Source organism: Leptodactylus fuscus, chromosome 11 (genome assembly GCF_031893055.1).
Source record: "Leptodactylus fuscus isolate aLepFus1 chromosome 11, aLepFus1.hap2, whole genome shotgun sequence".
Lineage (NCBI taxonomy): Eukaryota > Metazoa > Chordata > Amphibia > Anura > Leptodactylidae > Leptodactylus > Leptodactylus fuscus.
In genome coordinates, this window is record NC_134275.1 from 39,053,503 (window position 1) to 39,067,995 (window position 14,493).

Below are 14,493 nucleotides of genomic sequence, written 5' to 3' on the forward strand. Positions count from 1 at the left end.
TCCTAAAGGTGGACAAATCATCTCAACATAGGTGGACCTCTTTTCCTTCCAACCACGACCAGGCTGTATAATCTATATCAGACCAAGCGAAGATCACTCTGTACAGAAAACTAATGATTATGCTATCCTTAGCTGCTATGGACTCCTAGTACATCTTCTCTTCTCAGCATACGTGTGTCTACTTCCGTAATATATTACTGTGTATTATCCTGTATCTGTATTACTATGCTGCTGTAACATACTGAAATTTCCCCATTGTGGGACTATTAAAAGATTATCTTATCTTATACTAAATATGTGACTTGCAAGAAGAGTGAAAGCAGCAGCTCCAGTATGGATTAAGCGTAACTACTCTGTATGCAGTGTAGTGGTGTCTGTGCAGTAGCTTGTATACATACAGGGGGAGGGGACGCCACCAATACTGTATCTATTATTATGTCTTCCACATAGTAGCTTCTGACTACCGTAGCATCCTGGCTTGTCACCTAGTTTACTTACCAGATTGATTCACAGCAAGAAGTCACTGCAATGCAATACACAGCCTATATACAGACTAACAATCACATTGCCAATCCTAAAAAATCCACCTTACACAACGTAATAAAAGGCATTTAGAAATTTTTGTGCATTTTAATGTAGATGCAGTACCGTCAATGAGCAGTATGTGGCGTTGTGTGCAGCCTCCTGGGCAAATGATGCAAAATTTGACACATACTGGTTTTGACTAAAATTGCTTACAGTTTATATACACACCTAGGACGTATTACCTGTCTGTAACCTAGGTAGATGCTACTATAGTAAAAGAGTTATACATTGAATTTTAGCATTTGCTTTACTCACCATCATTATGAAGTCCATGGGTGCCAGGACTGGGTGCAGCCCCCCCAATATGATATGAGAAGCGTCTAGTTTGGAACTGCTTGGCATAGGAGCCGGGCTCCTCTCTGGTGCTGGATGGTGGGTAGGTGTATGCAGTGCTCCTGGGTCTGTTTACCTGCATGTTTGAAGGGTCGAGGGGACAGGCCTGTGTCCCTTTAACTGCCAGCTCACCCTCTCCCCTCTGACCATATGGGAAGCCAGGAGAGGTGTCTGGCTGCACAGACATAAAGAGGCTCCAGGCATTGGTAGACGGACATGGACAAGAAGTAGCAGCAGCACCCTTATTGCACAACAGAACGATATCTTCAGATACAAATCCGTCTCCTTATGCCAGATGAGCGGTGATGAAATCTCAATTTAAATATCCATATGTCTGATGGTTTTTTTTTTACCTCCCGCCTCCAAAAAAAAACTGCAGTATTTTGGTAATCCAAGGTGCTGTATCAGCAGGAGAAGCAGCTGTGGACTGGAGCAGACACTGCAGTATGACTGCACAAGCAGAGCCTGTCTATGGGAGCATCTCTAATCCTATATTACAGGACGCTGCTCCTCAGCAAATCCTGGAGGGGCTCTGTCCATGGTTCACCATCCTCCCACTGCTTCCCTTAGGTTTCAGTCTGATGGCTAATCCATCACACCCGCTGTTCGTCTGCAGACTGCTTGCCTTGAGGAAGGTCGGCTTCTGTTTGATTTCATTCCCTGTCCTGAGTTGTCCTTAAATCCTCTGCGGCATTGCACAGCAGCGGAGCCCAATGATGTCTGTCTCCCCTACCTAGCACTTGTGCCAGCACCCTTGGGTGCACAGTCATGCCTTGTGAGCCACCTCTACACCTTGCAGCGTCTCACTGTGTCATTTCTTTTGTTCTCCTGCCTTTGCTAGTGATGCTTTTGGCTTCCACATACCCTCCTGCCTTCAGTTTTTTCCTCCTTTCTCTTCCCTTTTTTTTCCTCTCTGTGTATGTGAAATCTGACTCTCTTTCCTTGCCGTTGGATTTCACGTCAGATGTATTTAAAATCTGGTCTGGATTTTCCCCTCACACATGGTTTACCCACCCCCCATCTCCCTGGAATACTGTCCTCTGCTTTTTCATGACTTATGCTGCATCCTGTCTTATAGTCGTATTAACCCCTTGTCCGCTTCGCTCCTAGCACTGGAATGGCAGGGCGTCCTGGCGCACAAGGATAAGGTCAATTCCCCTTTAATAAAGGCAGATCCCCTGAGAAAGGGAGTAGAGGAGTAAAGAAAAGAGTCATCACCACCAGAAAATCATCCGCAACGGGATAATGTAAAGAGTTAACATCTGCTGCTGTTCCGCTTCATGGATCAATAAAGCATTGACCAGCCTGCCACCATGGGGTTAATTTATATTCTGGACGCTGTGTCTACAGGTCTACACCACCTGTCACTGGTGCGCAGGGCTGACCGTCTGTCCCTTGTACAGTCCTTTCTGTGGTCAGCAATACCTTGTCATCATGTAGGGCTGGATTACCTGGAAAATGTTAATGATAGAGATACTAATAAAGTTACAAAATTTTATATTTGAACACATTTTTTAAGGGGTTGTCCCAAAATAAACTCAAGTCACCTACCCACGGGGGTGCAACCATTGGGACCCTTACCGATCAAAAGGCCACAAGACAGAAGTGATGCATATTTTAACGGGTTTGTCCGACAATAACACCACACCTGTCCATTGGTTGTATCTGCTATTGCAAGACAGCCCCACTGCAATGAATGAAGCCGAGCTGCAATACCATACACAACCTCTGGGCAGGTGTGCTGCTGTTTTCGGGACAAGAGCAGCCATATTTTTCCTGTACGACCTTTTGAAGACATTTTGTATTAGTTGATGACCATTTAGAGATGAGCTAGTGGCTCCATTTGTACCCAATCAATAGCCTTGTAAAAAGGGTGTACAGACTCTGACATGATTCCTTCTACAATTATACGGTGCACTTACTGCATGTGACCACGTGTTCCAGATCGGATTAGAGGTGGCACATAATCCAATTTAAAGGGGTTTTCTGGTACCTATATACTGAAGGTCATCAATATGTGAACGGTGGAGGTTTAACATCTGGGACCACTACCTATCACCTATACAAAGGTTTGGATGATCGATGTGGCCTCCTTCCTGTGCCAATGACATCCAATTCATTAGTCACATGGTACAGCAGCAGCTCAGTCCCATTCAAGTGTGTGCAATACCAAGCACAGCCCCTACAATATGCATAACGCTGTGTTTGCTACTCAATGAGTAGGATGCAACACTCACCTGAAAGCTGCAGCCCCTTCAACCAGCTGATCTATGGGTGTCCCAGGTGTCAGACCACTGCGGATCCATATTGATTACCTGGCCTAAGGATAGGTTGTTAATATATAAGTCCTAGAAAACCCCTTGCTTATAGTAGTGTCTGTGCTGGTCCTGGGCATCGAGGTCACATGTCCGTGGCTAAATACCACATGTAATTATATCTGTATCATCTTTTTCCACCAGTGCCCCATGTTACCCCAGATATCAACCCAGAGCTCCTAAGCCTCAGTGCAAACATGTACCAGGGCCTTCGCCTACTAAATGCCAGTTATATTACTGGTATCTTATGTGGCAGAGGGGCCTTTAACCCTATGGGCAATAGCACCTGAGTGCAACTGCTACCTTTGCACCCCCTACAACTATGCACCTTCCAATACCTCTGGCTGAATACTGACAGTCTTCCATATTTTAGGTCTGCCATTAATTGCATAAACCTGTATGGAAATGTGTATACCACATGCAGGGAGGGAGCAGAGCCAGATTTGTTTGTGACTCAGGTCTGACCCACGATGGTGCCAATAAACTAACACCAGCAATTCCAGCTAGAAAAACACAAGCATATCCATCAGTGTTGAAAGGGAAATGCTCTCTTCCTGTCCCACAGGTGCAGTTATACCCTGCTAGTCTAATGTTATCACAGTACACACAATACTGGCTCATCTTCCCTTATGGGGTGGTCTGGTATGGACAGTCCTTTATCATATCAAAGGAGTTTCCAGGCTAAATAATTGATGACCAATCTATAGGATAGGTCTTGAATCAAAGATTGGCAGGGGTCCAACATCCTTCTAGTGATCAATACAACCTCCTCAGTATTTAACAAAGCAGCGCCAAACATTATACTGTGGCTGAGCTTGGTATCGCACCTCAACTCATTCACTTGAATGGGACTGAGCTGCAATCAGGCCATGCAACTGATGAACGTGATGTCATATGCCGCTTCAAACAGTTGATCTGCATGGGTTAAGGGTGTCGAACCCCCACAGATCTTTAATTGAAGATCTGGGGCCTGGTTGATCTGCTAGGGCACCCTGCTTTACCAGTGTACACCACAAAATACATGGGTCCCAACAGGCAACAACCAAATGTGAAAAGTGCTCTGGCAAACACAGCCATGCCCTATGAGGTCACATTTACCAACCCCTACAATAACATATGAGTGGTATAGAAGAGATTTTGGTTCTGGTATTCAAAGGATGGGAGATTATTGTCTAATTGCAGGGACTCACCAACCATCACAATAAATGGGGTTCGTGAGTCCCCTGTATGACTGTATGACTGCTCACATCACTTCATGAGACAATGGAATTACATAGAAATGTATGAAGCGGCGATCACACATTCACATTACTGCCTAATTCACAGAGGGACCTCCATTCTCCTGATCATTGGGGGTCCCAGCAATTCAACATTTATTCCCAATTCTTCGATGAGCCTGCTGTCCACCACTATCCAGAGCTGATAATGGAGAAATAGATATTTATTCATGTAAGAGACATTGAGTGGGAAGCATGACTAAAAGTGAGATGAGACAGCGCTTACCAGCAGATGCAGAGCCCAAATGTAGAACAGCTGTAGAACTTCGGAGCCCGATATGTGGGTGTGACAGGCGTATCACTGTGGAAACGGCCCAACTCCCACATCTATGTGCACACCTTATAAGACATCAGCCTTCAGCAGTCACATTACTCATCATGTACATCTAGAAGGTAAGAGAACAATAACATGAAGGAATAGCACAAAGTGTTATATAGACTGCAGACCCCCCCCCCCCCCAACTTATGGCTCAGGTAGCGCAGTGACTGGGATCCTGTACCACTGGAGTCACCAGTTTGCTTCCAACCCAAACCATTTGCATAGATTTTGCATGTTCTTCCCGTGTTTATCATGTTTTCTAGGTTGTACACACCATAAAGGCAGTCCGTGAAGGTGCTATAAGGCCCTTGAAAAGCGCGGCTCAACCCTGGCACTGCATTGGGCATAATAAAATACATCAGCTCTGCCTGTAGAATTCCTTTAAGAGAAAACTGCGACGTAACCACTGGGATTTAATATGTTAGTACAGTGGGAGCTATTGCACCCAGAGCTTTCTGAATTAGGAATTTGGGCTAGTACTCCAGCATTTATGGAGTTAAATCAACCCTCTTTCCTATTCGCTCATAATAGAGATGATGGTAAGTGGGCCGGAAGGAAGGCACATGGACAGCTCCTGTCAGCCCGTGTGTGTGGTCATCCTCTGCCCATTGTGGCGGACACAGATCAGATATGTATCCCACTGTTCAGACATTAGATTGGCTTATCCAGGCCATACTTGTGTATTTATTTTTAAAGGGCAATGCACCCATGAATTGTTCGCAGTTAATACCCATTACCCTTGGGGGTCCCAAATTATGGAATTTTGTAGCTTAGCCCATCTTTGCACTCTAACTTTGGCTTAAAGTGAACCCATCATCTCTTCTGACACATCTGTTTAGTAAGCACATCTAATCCCCAAGATATAACAAGTCTGGATCACCTTTTCTTCCGATTCTGTGTTGTGCCGTTCCTCTGTTACTCCTCCTACAAGTTATCATTCCTCTTCTCAACAGGGGGGAGGGGGGTATGTCCCTACACTATCTGGTAAAGTCAGCACTGATTGGACCGTGTCAGAGTGTGCGCTAGGCCAAACCTTCAACTGGTAACACCTAAATGTCAATTTCCAGGAGGAATAACCAAGGATCAATACAATGCAGAGTTTTAAGAGAAGATGTTCCAGGATTGTTATATTATGGGAAACATATTTGTTTATTGAAACAGAAGAGTTCACAGATTCCCTTTAAGACATCCCATTATTAACGCCCCCCCCCCCCCTCACGTTTTATGATGAACATTGCCTTTTGTGTGTCCTGTGCCAAGAATAATGAAAGCAATTCCTTCTGTAACACTCAACTATAAGCTGCACGTGGCAGGCGATCGGTCATTGTGCCAGGGTGACCTATATGCCAAGTGACAGCGGTGAGAGGAGGATGATAGAGCTGGGATTGTGCTCCTTCATATCAGGAAGTTACAAAACAAGGATGTATTATTGCGAAATGGTGAACACGGTGTGACTTTAAGGAGAAGATCTGCTGTTCCCGACCAGCGTGCCGGCATCTTACACAATGCTCTTGTTCTGTCTCCGCGTCACATCATCAATTGGCCAAGGGTGGTGTCACGGGGACGACTTCTGCTACGCTTTTCCCATCCGGCTCTTCCTATTGTGAATGCTATTACTTAGGGAATGTCCCCCAGGACGGATATTAAAGAGGACCCGTCATATTACAGTAACTACTCTACAAGAGTTTACAGTAATGTGTAAAACCAAGACCCCCCCCCCACACCCTCTAAAATGTGCCAAGTACTGTAAATGTGCAAGCTCATGACTTGTCACTCATCTTCTCCAGATTCCTGAATGGCATACCTAACTAGTTATGTATGTAGTGATACATCCTCTGCCCTGACATCATCTTCCCATTACCCACATGGGCAGATCTCCCATTCAGGATTCTAGGAAAGCTGAGTGACAATAGGACTTAAAGGGATATTCCCACTATCCACAGAATAGGGGATATGTCTGACTGCTTGAACCCACCCCTCAGTTATCACCAGAATAGAGGTCTGGAAGTGCCCCCATATAAATGAAGTGGTAGCCACATATTCCATTCACTTCTATACCACTTCAGGAATCCATAGAAGCAAATGGAGCCATGGTTGTGCATGCAGACCTGTGACTGCTGGGGGATCCCAATGGTCGTGTTAAACAATTATTCCCTACCCTGGGGATAGGAGAGGTGTTATGAGGGGGAATTCCCCTTTAAAAGGTATTCCAGCCACAGCAAAGTATAGGAGGTAACTGGCTGATCGATGGGGGTCCAACTACTGCTGCTAGTTTTGAATGGAGCTATAAGATGGAGAGTGTGCACTACTGCATTCATTTCAAAGGGACTGTCAGAGACAACCTAAATACAGCACTCGGCCATCTCTTCAAGTCCAAAAGAAGTAAATGAAGTAGAATGCGATATACGTCCAGCTGCTCCACTCAAAACTTGGGGGATGCAAAGCATCCTAGTTCACCTAATCGGTCATAATTGACCTAATCGGTTTAATTGGATCAGCCAATTAAAGGGGCCCTGAAACCTCTTGACATTACGTCCACCATTTATGTGGTTATTCTTAGCTCAGTCCTCTAGTGAATGTGACTGAGCAGTAATACCATGTATTGCCACTAAACAATGTTTGGTGCTGCAGCACCCACTTGAGGGCAGTCGCTCACCAATAGGAAGACATTACATCTTAACTCTCCTGGGAGGTTGAGAAGTTGTCATTCACTATAAGAAGTTCCTCTTAAGAAGAATGTGGCCGTTGTCCATCACCAGTCCTCTAATCATATCTATATATGACTACATTTGGGTGCATGTGGCTCATAGATCTCAGGCGATACATCCAGCTTTTACAGTAAGTCGCTTTGAAGTTTGCCACAAGAAAGATGAGTTGTGCCAAGTGACAAACTCAGCCCTGCTACATCTATAAGCTCATAGAAGCGATCTTCAGAATGCTGTCCCGACACTATACTTACAGCACCGATGCTGCTAGGAAATACCATCAATTATAAGTGTATTACAGCTTTCCCACAAGACATAAATAGGATAATCATCGCTTCCTGTTTTCTCCCCAAACACGTCCGACCCCCCCCCCCCCCTTTTTAGTGGAACAAGCAGAGAATCCCTGGAATCTCTAAATAAAACTCATCCTCGGGCACGAGTCCCCGAGTCCCATGACCACTCCATGTTGTGACATTGCTTGTTTTGACCTGTGAATTCCACAAGCTTCCACTTATTTGCTGCTTGCACAACATGTAGACCTGGTTGCACACATTGCAGGCTGAAATCTGTGCCCAACTATTGCAAAACTACAACCCCCAGCATGCTCTGAAACCCTGCGGCTGTCGCGGTATGCTTTGACTTGTAATTTAGCAATGGCTGGAGAGCCGCAGGTTGAATGACACAGTAATACAGTGAGGCTGAGGAAAAAAACAGATCCAGCAAAGTGAATGTGATCTATATTAAAAGGATCCCATCATTTGTGGTCATTTGGGACATTAAACCACCCATAGGGCCTCATGTAGAGGGTGCTAGTGTCCCAGGACAATTAAAAAATCCTTTATACTTACCTAGCTTCTGTACTCCCGGCGCCTGCGCAGTGGTTCAGTAAAGCTGCTGGAAGTATACCTTGGCTTCACTGCGCATGCACCGCACCTCTTACATCTCTGATCTCTTACGTTAGCACTGTTCTCTTGACCTACTCCATCTTGCTGTCTCCCAGGTCTCTGTACTGACAACTCTGACCTGCTGCACGTCCTCTACCAGTAACTCCGATGTTGCACTGACTCCTGCCATCTGCTGCCCTCTCATGACTCTGGACTGTACTGGTTCTCACTGGCAGTGACTGGCGAACATGGCACTCACACCTGTCTGCTGAACAAACACACCAGTTGTCTCTCTTTGCAGCTATACTCGCTGTACTGCTCTCCTAGCCAGTCGCACTACTGACAGGATTGTACCTTCAACTGTACCTGGCAGAATCAAACTGACCAAACCCTGAGTGGTGGGAATCCCTAACCAGCAAGTCCCACATCCCCAAAAGCACAGACTTTTGCTAACTCCACCTCCTCAATAGACGCGACCACGCTACAGTCTAGCATACAAACCATGACCCAGCTGTAATTCAGAATATACCCGCAGCCATTTGTGCCACAAATGTCACATCACAGCTGACTAATGGCTGGAAAAATACCCAAAAACATTGATGAAATGTGACAAAGACGGACGACTGTGGGCTTGTGGTAATTTATGCCCTCTGACTACCCTTCTACATTTCATGTTTTGCCTGGCTGCTTTCTTTTCTCTGCCATGTAGTTTAGTTAACATAATAATTTTCCCCCAGCATGGAGCCCGTACGGAAGGGCTGGTTCACAAAAGGCCGCGCTGGTACAAATTACAGGCCTCGCTCTGCCAACCACACCTCTGACTGGTTCACCCACTGGAAGCCGGGCCCGACCTTGCCAATCAAGAGTGAAAATGCAAAATTTCAGCAGGAAATTATCAGAATTCCTGAAGTTGTGTGAAATCCCTTCCTATTAACCACAATATTAGTCATTACCTGCCAGGCGGGGATCTCTATGTAATCCCTTAAAGGGGATACACTGCCATAATGCAAGACATACAGCGAGTATATGAAGAAAAATTACACATATGCCTCTTTCTAGCAGCTCATCAATTCTTCATTCACTTACGTTTGGTGAGCAGAGCTGCAATGTAAAGTATGGGGCAGGTAGACAGCACCAGCTGTTTATGAGGTCCCACCACTCTGACCCCAATGATACATCCCCTGTTTAAAATAGAGAGGAGGTTGAGTATGTCGTCTGCAGCTCCAAAAAATCTTCAAGGGACTGGTCACTCAACATAGGACTTGGTGGGGGTCCCAGTGATTGGACCTCCCATGATCCTGTGGACAGATGATATGGTTTGATTCTGGGAAACCCCTTTAAGACAAGGCATCTCCTTTAAAGGGAAGCTTTGTGTACAGAGGGTGGAAAGAAGTGGCTGCAGAGAACACTAATGCAGATGATTTGGTCCAACCCTATAAATCAGTTCTGTAGTTCAACCACTAGGAATACGATTGGTGCAGATAAGGAGAGAAGAGCACAAACACTCTAATCTGCCATCATCTGTAACAATGCAGGACGGGCTGGTGACAGGTGGATCCTACTGACAACCCCATTATTAGTCAATGAGGCCTGTTGTATCATGGCTTCTGTTATGAATGGATGCTGAAACTCAGATGTGAACAAAGCCCAAAGGCTAATTCACATGTCCATATTTGTGGTCCATGTGCTATCTATGTGTACAGTGGACTGCACACGGACCCATAGCAGAATGCTGCAATTCTCATATTGTGGAGAACACAGACTTGCAGACCATTACAGACTCCAGGTCGGTTTCCTCCTCGACATATGACTTACCAAATATAGGAAAAATCGTCTGTTTGTTGTCCATGTGACTCAGGCCTACAAAGGTTGCATTAATGTCTAACAGATTTCTATACTAGGGATGGCTCGCAAATCTCCTTGTGGGAACCGGTTATTGTTAGGAGAAGTCAATATTAGATTGATATGGGTCCAACGCCAAGCACCCCCACCAATCGACTAGTTGCAGAGGCTGCAGTGTTTGGACATTGGAGCACAGCGCTGTACACTGTATAGTGGCTGTGCTTGGCATTGCAGCTTCAAAGGCCACTTAAATGAAAGTGCCACTTTCTCTTCCAGGCTAGTGACATCATGATCACTGATTTAAGGCAATTTGGGACAATAGATCACCAACAGGTCCTTATGGACTGAGTTTTTTGTGTCCCAAGTATGCCTCCCCCCCCCTTGGTGACAAAAATAAAAAAAACATTTATACTTACCCAAATCCTGTACTCCTGGTGCCAGCAAAGTTCTTCAGTAAAGCCGGAGGAGGATACCTCGGCTTCCTTGTGGATGTGCCAATCTTGGGGTACCACCCTGGCTTCACTGCAGAACAGCGCAAGTGTTGGGAGAAACAGAGACAAGTCTGATGAGACTCATCTCTAGACAAGTATAAAGGTTTCTTTTGTTAATATGCGAATGATGTTGCTAAAGATCTATATGGGACACTAAACCCTCCATCCATAAGGACCTGTGGATGGTTTAGTGTCCCATACCAACTTGATAGTTTCACTTTACCCAGTGAACATGATGTCACTGGCCTGGAAGAAGAGCAGCGCTCGCCCCTTTTCAAACCGCTGCCAGGTGATGAATCTCCAACAATCCAACATCAATATTAAACTCCTGGTAATAAGGCCTAGTGACAATGGGAGAGCCACAGATGCCGTCTTGATAGTGGGGCCCTGCGGTAGTCCCCATGTCATCACTGACACTAGAGTTTCACTAACCACAAGGCCAACCAAACTCCTCCTTGCCTCTGACTCCTATCAGTATGGGAAGCCTATCTGTTGCAGTGACACATGTCTGACCCAGGCTTGTCGCAGCGGAGTCCACAGTATAATTATACTTGGCGCTGGGCTCCAGATTGAAAGGACAAGAGCTAGACCAAATCCAGGACATAGACAAGGTTGGAAAAACCTAAAGTGTAGCTATTCTTGGTGCGTGGTAATGAGCTCCCAGTAGATGAGAGCGGTGATTATAACATCCTGCAGATTCTCGCCCGCCACTTCTGTCCTCCAGATGAGCTGACGGCTGAGGCCGGGGCAGACTGTGTGTCTACACAACTCCCATCCAGCTGTGAAGAAGATTAAACGGCAGCGTGAACCAAACCCTTCCAAACACATCAGATGGTGGGGAGAGGATGCGGTCACATCATAAAAGGTCCGCCTGGAACGTGTTCAGACCAACAAAACAAATGCTCGGACAAGGCGCACGGCGATTATTGGCAAAGGATGCCGGGGGCGCAGTTATCTCTTGGAGCGCTATGGGGGGCCAAATCAGGAATTAGGATTCAGATCCAGAATGTGATATCAGTTTTGCTGATGCGCTGCCTGGAAAATATAGAACTGCCTTTGTGGCTGTGCCATATAGTTATGAGCTGAACGCAGCCAGCAGGGTCAAAGATGGGTTCTGGGTATGCACAGATCCGTGGTACTGTAACCAAGACTGGTTCTGTCACATGGCATCTGCACACACCAGACATCTATGGAATATCTATAGGATATGTCACAAAAGTCTGATCGGTATGAGACTTAAACCTATCTTTGCATACAACCCCGTCTGTATGCAATGGCCAGGATTACAGAAACAGATGCGCTAGCTGTGCCATACTGTTCCCATAGGGAATTCCCATAGGAGTGCTGCACAACTAGTATGGAGGTAACATGGTCACTTCTTGCCACTACATCCCGTAAAGGTCAGAGTACCCCCATTCTAGAGATAGGTGTCAGTCCTAGAAGACACTCATGGATATGTCATACATGTCTTACATGGACATACCCCTTTAAGGAGGACCCTGCTCAAAGATATTCTTGTTAAAAATAACTTTAAAAAAAAAATCTTACAAAATGATTTTCAGGCCTAAAAGTGGACAGGTAAACATAAAACCTATATGGAGAAAAAAAGTCAAAGGTTTTCTCCCCCTCCATGGGCAGGTGCAGAGCATGGAACTGGCCTGACTGCGCTCTTCCGGGCGTCATTGTTTTCACTCTCGTGCTCTATTTTATAAAATTAAATAAAAATAAAAACAAACCAGATTTTTATTTATTTTTATTTGCCAACTGTCAGTGAAAGTCTGCCAAGTGCGCCAGGCTGTTCACCGCAGACTCCACGCTCAGCATTTTCGCTCAGCATTTTTTGCTTTATTTAAATGTTGCCACCTTGTGGCCAGGATAGGTAGGTGCAGGTTATGCCAATGTGTCAGTGCCAACATACAGCATCTGCCATATTTTGTAGAAAACAGATGCAGTATGCCGTGCTATTTCAGGCAAAACAAGTATTAAAGGGATTGTCCACATTGGGCAATTTCAACCTACAAGGTTTGTCCAGGACTGTAACACTGAGCTCCGTTTCATCTTCCCAGACCAGTGACATCACAACCAATGATCACATGGCCGTAATGCAGCTCAGTCCTATTCAAATGAATGGGGCTGAGATGCAATACCAAGCACAACCACTGTAATGTACTAGTAAAGAGGCCGCAGGTATCCTATTAATATTATAAAGGTGAAAGTTTGTGAGTTTGTGGGTTTGTGTGTTTGGAAGTTCGGATGTTTGTTCCTCAATCACAGCCAAACGGCTGAATGGATTTTGGTGAAATTTCACACACACCTACATATTTCCCACGAAAGTGCAATAGGCTACTTTAAATGTGGGTCACTCACCCCAAATCGCCACCATCACCCTCCAAAGACCCCTCCGGGCTCGGCTGTAGAAGCTGGCATTCTGCCAGCACTGGTCTGTGCACGCTCCTCCTATTGGTGCAGGGCAGGCTGTGGGCGGGCTATAGAGCCAGGGCTGCGGCACCATAGGTTGGGGGCTGAATGTGGGCGTGCGGATTCACCAGGGACACTGTGAGGAAGATGGCGGCAGCCCACATAGTCCCGGAGCAGCCTGCACACATTGCGGAGGATAAGGAGGAGGCTGCTGCACCTGACTCAACACATATAGGTCAGTGCAGCGGGGGGGGGGGGGGGGAGGGGGTGTCCCGGGGGGGGGGGGGGCAGGGGTGTCCGGGGGGAAGGGGGGGGGAGAGGGGGTCCCCAGGTCGGTGTCCCCAGGTCGGTGTCCCCAGGTCGGTGTCCCCAGGTCCCCAGCTTCAGTTCCCCCCGTGTAGTACGACTCACCTTGGCCTCTCTCCTCCGTTGCTGTATGAAGCACAGCGAGGTCCGGCGTCTGGTTGCTATGACGCCGGAGCTCGCTCTGCTACATACACGACACAAGCAGCAGCACGAGAACTGTCTGCACTCAGCGAGCAGACACAGCAACGGAGGACACAGGCCAAGGTGAGTTGTACTACACGGGGGCCAATGTAGGGAAGGGGGGGTGCATGAAGCTGGGGCCACAGATAGCGGGACATGAGACTGGGGAGCAGAGATGGTGGGGGGAAGAAACTAGGGGGGCAGATATGGGGGGGCATGAGACTGGGAGGCAGAGATGGGCTGACAAGATACTGGGGGCAGAGATGGGGGGGACAAGATACTGAAGGCAGATGAACTAGACTGGGGGCACAGATAGGGGGGACAAGAAATATAAGCGGTTTGGCGCCACCGCCAAACCGCAGACGAAGTCGCGGGTAGCTGCTAGTCAATATCATAATCCTGGACAACCTGGACAATAACCAGATTACACAGTGTCTCACTGCTGGGAACCTCAGCAATCAGCTGTTGCAGTGAAATCTTAAAATAAGTGCTCGGATTCCCTGCAGCGCCACCACAGGGAAAGGGAAGAATTACGTGATGCTCATTCAAATCAATGGGCTGTCTATGCAACAAACAATATGAAAGGTCTTCTGGAAAGAGACACCCTCTTTATAATGTTCTGCCATGAGATGAGGGTCCTAACCAGAGAACCATTACATTAACTCTCCACACCTATTTTTCCATTTTCATTTTGGACTCCCCATCTTCCAAGAGCCATAACTTTTTTATTTTTTGGTTCACAGAGACATATGTGGCTTCATTTTTGGAAAACAAATAGTTTTTTGTAATGGTACCATTTAATAATCCGTATAACGTACAGAGAAGCTAGAAAAAAAAT